Below are 7934 nucleotides of genomic sequence, written 5' to 3'. Positions count from 1 at the left end.
TGGAGAGAGAGGAACCGCATAAAATGCGATAGTTCCTCCACATTGCGGCAAATATGTCAAAATCATCTGGGCTCTCCACTAATAGAATTCCTATTAGAAAAATTAATACTTGCCCTCCGTGAAGGAGATTAAATTTTAATTGCCAGCCCCACAAATAAACATGTCCCTTATAGGACAAGAGGGAGCCACCAAGAGGCGATTAACACCTGCCATACTCCAAAACTTGGCATCAGCTACACTAAAGTCCTTCCCATCAGATGCCATTTTCTGCTACACCGATGGGTCGTTAATGAGGGACCCCGATAGATCTGGGTATGGGGCCCTTATAGACTACACAGACTGGACAGAACCAGAGATGCCGATTTCTCTGTCTGAGCTTAAAAGGGTTTTGAGGCGCCAGCCAGAGTAGTCAGTCTTGAGCACTGTTCATCATTTTGTTTACGTTACAGTATTACAATTAACTAGTTAGTTAAAAAAAAAAACTCGTAGAAAACAAAGGTTAGCTTATTTTAAAAAATTGACATTACAATAGAATTATTTCCCAAATTAAACTATTAAAAATCATAAAGAAATGAATAAACTAAGACAATTGTTTAGAGCTAGAGTTTAGAAATATATTTGTAAACTCTATATCTAGATTAAACCAATGGACTAAACAATGAAGTAAAAAAAAGGTTGGCCTATCTTCTTCTTTATATTACAGAGCATTGATCAGTGTAGTAACAACATGTAACGTGTGTTTGAAATAAATGTAGTAAATTAGATACAAACTGTTCTATAGCTTACATTGTATGGAAGAAATAGTCAAGGAGATGAAACAAAATAGCGACATGACTAGTTTATAAATCGTTAGTTCATGTTTAAAATACAGTCGTTTAAATTTGTTCGTGTCCATACAATTAGTCGTTTTTACTGAAACGCTCACGGAAATAGGAAATTAATACACACTGGGGGAATTTTGGTGCCCCTCTCCACTTGGTGCCCTGTGCGGCCCGCACCACCCGCACATTGGTAGCTACGCCACTGGCTTCAATTATAAGCGCTGTTATAATTATAAGCCTATTAACTAAACAGGCTTACGAATGCTGTTAAAAAGCTTTTAATCAAACATTATTTCCCTTGCAAAATTATGGGATATTGACATAAAGCATCAAATGCACGTAGTGGGGGTCTCTGTTGTCTTCGATAATGAACTCGTTCCATAGCTAGAATGTATGAAAAGACAATGCCATTATTTAAACTGGTCAGTGAATTAATTCTGAGATAACAAATGTGTGCCGGATTGATGAGTTTTGTTGAATGAAGTAAGGTCGATACATTTCTCGAGAATCTGAAGTAGCTTTTAGAAGCAACATTTTGTTATAGCGAAGAAGAAGAGACCTTCGTGACTTACTCACAAAGCATTTAACATTTAACCCTTTAAACGCGTGTGGTAGATTAGCCTCTAAACATCAGAATTGTAATTCCATATTTTTTTTTGTATGAACTCATTGTAAAATAGCTCAGCACTTTAAGGGTTAATAAGGGACCTCGTGTGTTCAGTCTATATGTAACTACACAGAATCGTAATACTACTCTTCTACAACAATTCCTCTATTCAGGTTGCACATTCATGGGCAAAAACATTTATCTCAAAAATGGGCTAAAAGGATTTTCCTAGAAATTTGACAGTTGATGAATATTGTTGGTTAAAGAGTTACTAGCTTCTTTTCCTTACTGGGGATTGTATACTTTAACCGTAAAAATATTTCAACGTAAACAAAATAAAGTTAAAGTAAACTGGAGGACTAGAAAATGTTAATTTTAAACCTACCACGTATTCCTGTATTTCCGCATGTCGTTCCTAGTCATTAAAGAGTTGAACAAATGAATGTTCAGGAACATTTTGCGCACCGCCTCTAAGGCCAATCATTGGGCATATTATAAGGTCTAATAGATTTACACATTCCCTTAACCTGGATTTTATCTGAGGGGGGGAGGGTTAAATATGTTCCATTTTTTACAGTCTAACTCTTATCATTTAATTAGAGCTAAATAATCGCTTTAAAAGATTTATAAAGGAGGAATTCTATTTTTTAACGTATTTTTTCTTGTTTCCTCTGGCTCAGAGGCGTAGCTAGGCCGGGGGGGGGGAGGGAGGGGGAGAATTTGAAAATCCCCTCCCGGGTCCCCACTTAAGGAGGGCCCCCAAATGAGTGGGTTTTTTTACATTAAATATTAAATATTACGCAAAATGCAGGGGCCCCCAAAGAGGTCAAGCCCCACGGGCCCCTAAATGATGGCAAATTCCTAGCTACGCCACTGCTCTTGCCAGCATCCTTTTAGCATTGATTAGTATTCTACATGTAATTTACAAGCTACGTTTAGGCGGGTCAGGCCACCGCGTCACCCTTATTGACCATGCAGGTCCAGATAACTCTGCTGACTTGAAAGGCTCCTTCTATTTAGGGGGGAAGGGGGGGGGGAAATGGGGGACTGGATGGTCACATCAGATGCTATCTAGGTAGCTGCTACTCGAGACATCTTTCTTTCACTATATTTTCTTCTGCTTCTCCTCACATTGACTGCTGTACTCTAGTGTCTGGTTGATTTAAGGCCAAATAAATACATAGACAATCTTTATGTGGAGGACTTAGAGACTGACAAAGTCAAATATCATGAGATTGAACACAATATAACCAAGTAACGAAATTTTATTTTAAAAACTATTCCTCCTTTAGGCAGCCAATTAACGGCTGTAAGAGCAAGTATTTCCCTCTTGGTATTTAATGAATAATAGATTTTTTTAAAAAATCGGAATATGTATATGTTTATAGGCCTCCATAAACTGTCAGATTTCTAGAAAAATCGTTAGAGTCATTTTTGAGATACGTGACCAGCCAGGCTTTTTTTTTTTTTTTTTGAAGTTTTTTTGTTGTTGTTTTTTAACCCCAGGGAGAATTTGCAAGCTGAAAAGAGGAATCGTAAAATTATTTTTTTTTAATTAATAAAGATTATATTGAGTAAAGGAAGCGCACCGTTTCATATCTACCATATCTCAATATTGCAATTTATCTCCTTTTTCCATATAAACCAAAATTAATTAATTATCACTAATTGATTAACTGTGTTTTTTTGGTGTTCTTTTTACTATTGATTCAAACGTTGTCATCGACAATGAATAATCTTGTAAAATTTCAACTAGATACGATAATGGGACATTGGAGGGAAAAAAAGTATAAAGGAATCCACCCAGACAGACAGATGTAGTAAGTGAATATAAACCTTATAACAAAGTATGTAGTACTAGGTATAGGGTTAGGCAGATCCAGTTATAACCGACATACTTTGCTACAACTAACATGGTCAATAACATTGTCGCTCAGAAGTCGAATAAAGATCTTAGCCTGTTTTCATCTGTAGATTTCCGTTGGGTCACAAATGTTTGTATGTCCCACCAGGGGCGTAGCAGGTTACCCGTGGGCCCGGGTTCAAGAATGCGAAGTTTGGCCCCCATCTTATAGTGTGACTGAACCAAAACTGGGCTCTACTGTATCTAACGAGAGAGTACATGTCAATGAGAACTTCTACGCCAGACACTACACAAAGTACACCTGTTTCTCACGGGGTAGAAGAGAACAATTTCCTCAGGCTTTGGATCTGTCCTGTCTTGTCCTGTCTTGTCCTTGTCCTGTATGGTCCTTTCTTGGATTTTGTGGGCTGTCTTACATTACTTTACTTATTCTAATGCAAGTCCGAACACATCCAAGGGCCGCAACAATTAACAATTAATTTACTTGATAAAACTTCTGAATTAATTGATGTTTTTTTTTACAGATGGGGATGATGGTCTTGTCTCTTTATCCGTTGTTTTAATTTGCAGATTATTCAATGTCCATCTTTCTACAAACCCTAGACATATTCTGCTCCTATCATGTACCCGTATTCTGCAGCGTCATTCGGCTGTCTGACTACGTCACTACTTTGACCGTCACTAAAAACAATGCACAATAGATTTATTTACAAAACTAACATAATCTCCAAACTATAAACTAGGTCACTGCAGATCATTTGAAGGGCCAATGTCATTGGTCAACCATGTGACTTGTCGGGACTGCGAGTCACAAGCTGAAACTTCATATATTCTGAATGTGTATTGGTCGTCATATGTATACGAAACTGACAGACTTCCCACAGCGCTATAGTTCTGTTTTACATTCGCTTCGTTATTTAGGAGATGATGGTTTTAAATGCACCTTTGTAAAGAAATTAATTGCCACCGCAATCCCCCGCCATCCCTGTGGGGGGTTTGTTTGGATGTTATAATCTTAAATCTAAAAAGTAGGAAGAGTAAGATTTCTACCTGGGATCATGCTCCCCCCCCCACCCCCATAAGCTATACGTGAGCTGGGCACAGGAGGACATGCCTCCGTTTTCTCTCCATTTTCTTGTTGAAGGTCTAAATTAAATTAGTTTCGTTTAAAAATGCATCCATGTTTTCTATCATTGTTGTCTTTAGATTTAGCAATATTAAAACCCACTTTCACGTTATAATGTGATTTAACAATAATTAGAAAACAAAATTAAAATTAAAGACCGAAATAATGGATGATCTATCTATCTATCTATCTATCTATCTATCTATCTATCTATCTATCTATCTCTCTCTCTCTCTCTCTCTCTCTATATATATATATATATATATATACAAAAAATACAATGAATATAAACAATATGATCAAACCATTTCGCGCCAAAACCGCTGCGCCAAAGAGACCAACGCGCAAATACGGGTGCGCCAAAATCGTCGCGCCAAAGCGGCTGCGCCTAAATGGTCACGCCAAAAACGGCTGCGCCAAAACGTCCTGCTTCGATAAAGCGATAGAGAATTCTTTAAATGTATCACAATATCGTCTTCACCGGAGCCAAAGGTTTTGAATTATATTTCTAACATTTATTCAGTAGCAGATTATACTTCCCAAAACACACAAGACAAAACCGTAAGTTCCTTCACAACAATTAAGGTTGACATCGTTCAGACATTGTTCAGACTTGACGCTGATTAGGTTGTCTCTTGTCCTCTGTTGTAGACACATGTACCTACACATGCCAAACGAACGATCCCTTGAAATTGGGATTTTTTTTCGAAAAAGAAACTGTCTTTAGTTTCCATGGAAGATAAAAAAAATCAGAGAAACATAATGCTACATGTTTTTTTGTTAGTACATTTACCAATTGACAAGCATGAATTGTTAGTGTAAATGTTATTATGATGATAAATGTACACTTCGAACTGGGCTAATCAACGCTAAGGCTGTACTCACTTATTATATCACGTTGTGTACAAGTCGTGTGTCCTGCTCCACTGTATACAGGCTGAGTTATGAGGAACAGGGGCGTAGCTTTGAATTTTTCATCATTTGGGGGCCCGGGGGCTTGACCTCTTTGGGGGCCCTGCAGTTTGCGTACTGTCTAATATTTAATGTAAAAAACACTCATTTGGGGACCCCCTTAAGTGAGGGCCCGGGGGGAATTTCAAATTCTCCCCCCTCCTCCCTAGCTATGCTACTGATAAGGAACTATAATTCCTTTTAAAGTAGATACAATTTTGCTCATGACTAAAAACTTTACTTGTATTATTTACAAATACAATTAATTCAAGTATTTTAACTGGTCAATAGGCATTGTAATATTAAAGAAATAAATAACTCTTGGACCAAAACAAAAGCAAATATTATCACATCATATAGATAAGATAAGATAATTTTATTGATCCAATCAAATGGAAATTCAGTTGGACTACAATTGACAACCTCAGCGTAAATACTTCGCTAAAACAATATGGATGAAAAAAATTGAACAGCAACCACTCACACACATACACATTCACAACCAGATCTAGAACTTGTTCACAATGAGTAGGCACACCAGTAGTCATTGTTGTTATTATAATTATTATTTATTATTAAATTTTAAAAAATCTAACAAGTTAGATTTAAATGAAACGCTGTTCAGACAATTTAAGAGTTACCTTCCTTTAATAGATTGCATACTACAGTAATACGATCTACATGACTTTCTTATGTTTGCTAGTACACCAGAAAAAGAATTTAAGAAAAATGAACATGATTTAATTAAAATAATGGCCCCTGGTGTTCGTGGGCCATGGCGCAATGAACCCTTACGAGCTACGCCACTGTGTCCTACGTCCAATATAAGAGTTTAGCTGTCGTTCCCAAACCATTTGCTGTCAGAACAAGATAGTTAAACGCGTATTTAACAGAATATTTCTTTTAAGAAACTTATGCTACTTTTATACAAATTGTACATATCTAAATGAAAAAACTGATACACTTTTATTTGTAATAGTGTAAATATGTTTGTGCATTTAAAATAAAATTTCTTTTTCTATGTGTTGGCTTCAAGACATAGCTAGTTCATGTGCACCATGGCGCTACATGTCTTCAACAAAGCAATCTGCATATCAGAAGCTACTGGTGTTATTAAACGGGTGGCTATCCCCATGCATATTTATTGCTTATTAGAATCAGGAGATTTCAAAACCATCTCTTCTTCCCTAGCCCAGCGCGACTTTGTGATGTCTTGCTATACAGAAACTAGACGGAAGGGGTTGAATGTAGCAGAGGCGGATGTTTATGTGGGTCGACAGAGGCGTTTCATTGTGCCTCTAAGAGGAGTGATAAATAGGTTTTTAAATTGATATGTCTGTGTGATTAGTGTGTGGGAATCTTTTTTTTTTAACATCAAGCTTAAAATGTGTTCATCGTTGTGTTGGTCTTGTTTATGTGTAGGATAGTTTTTTAAAAAATGTGTTTCTGTATATCTTATCTTATCTTATATAATACAGACGTTATTTAAAAAAAAGAAGATGATTATGTCCTATGCGTCATGCATTCAGTCATGCATTTTAACCAATGGCCTAAATTCTGCCAAGTCACTGGTTTTCTTGACTAGCTTAGGCCTGCTTAGGCAACCCATTCCATGCTCTAATAGCGCTAGGGAAGAAGGAGTATTTGTACAAATTTGTCCTAGCATATGGAACGAGAAATGTGCCTTTATCTTTGTGTCTTTCAGAGTATTTTATTAAATTTTGTTTTTGTATTTGAAGATTATGGTTCAGTGTTTTATGTATAATTGCTACTTTACTTTTGAGTCTTCTGTCCTGAAGGCTTCCTAAGTTAAGTGATTTTACCAAAGGTGTTACTCTAGTCAAATGTGAATATTCGTTTGTTATGAATCTCACTGCTCTATTTTGTGTCTGTTCCAGTTTCTTAATGTTTTCTTGAGTTGAGGGGTCCCAAACAGAGGATGCATCTTCTATTATTGGCCTAACCAAGGTTAAATGACCAATGTTTTATGTTCTTATTTGATTTATATTTTTTCTTATTTGTCTCTCTATATATACGTCTCTATATATAGCTGTCTTTCTTTCTATATATATATAGGTGTCTCTGTATATAGGTGTCTCTATATATAGCTGTCTTTCTTTATATATATATATTGGTGTCTCTGTATATAGGTCTCTGTTTTGTTTTAGAATCGGTTTGTGAGTGTGTGTGTGTGTCGTCGTTATCAGTGTACCTTTACTATTAGTGTCTGGGTGTTTATGTTGTGTGTAATAGTTGTTTCTGTGTTATTGGTTTGATATTGGTGTATATTTTTGATGTGTTGTGTTACTGATCGGTCTTCTTCTTATATAATACAGACGTTACTTTAAAAAAAGAAGATGATTACGTCTTACGCGTTATGCATCTAATCATGCATATTAACCAATGACTTAAATTCTGACAAGTCACTGGTTTTCCTGGCTGGCTCAGGCAACCCATTCCATGCTCTAATAGCACTAGGGAAAATGGAGCATTTGTACAAATTTGTCCTAGCATATGGAACGAGGAATGTGCCTTTATCTTTGTGTCTTTCTGAGTATTTTATTA

Source organism: Biomphalaria glabrata, chromosome 4 (assembly GCF_947242115.1).
Source record: "Biomphalaria glabrata chromosome 4, xgBioGlab47.1, whole genome shotgun sequence".
Taxonomy (NCBI): Eukaryota; Metazoa; Mollusca; class Gastropoda; family Planorbidae; genus Biomphalaria; species Biomphalaria glabrata.
This window is presented reverse-complemented; position numbering follows the sequence as displayed.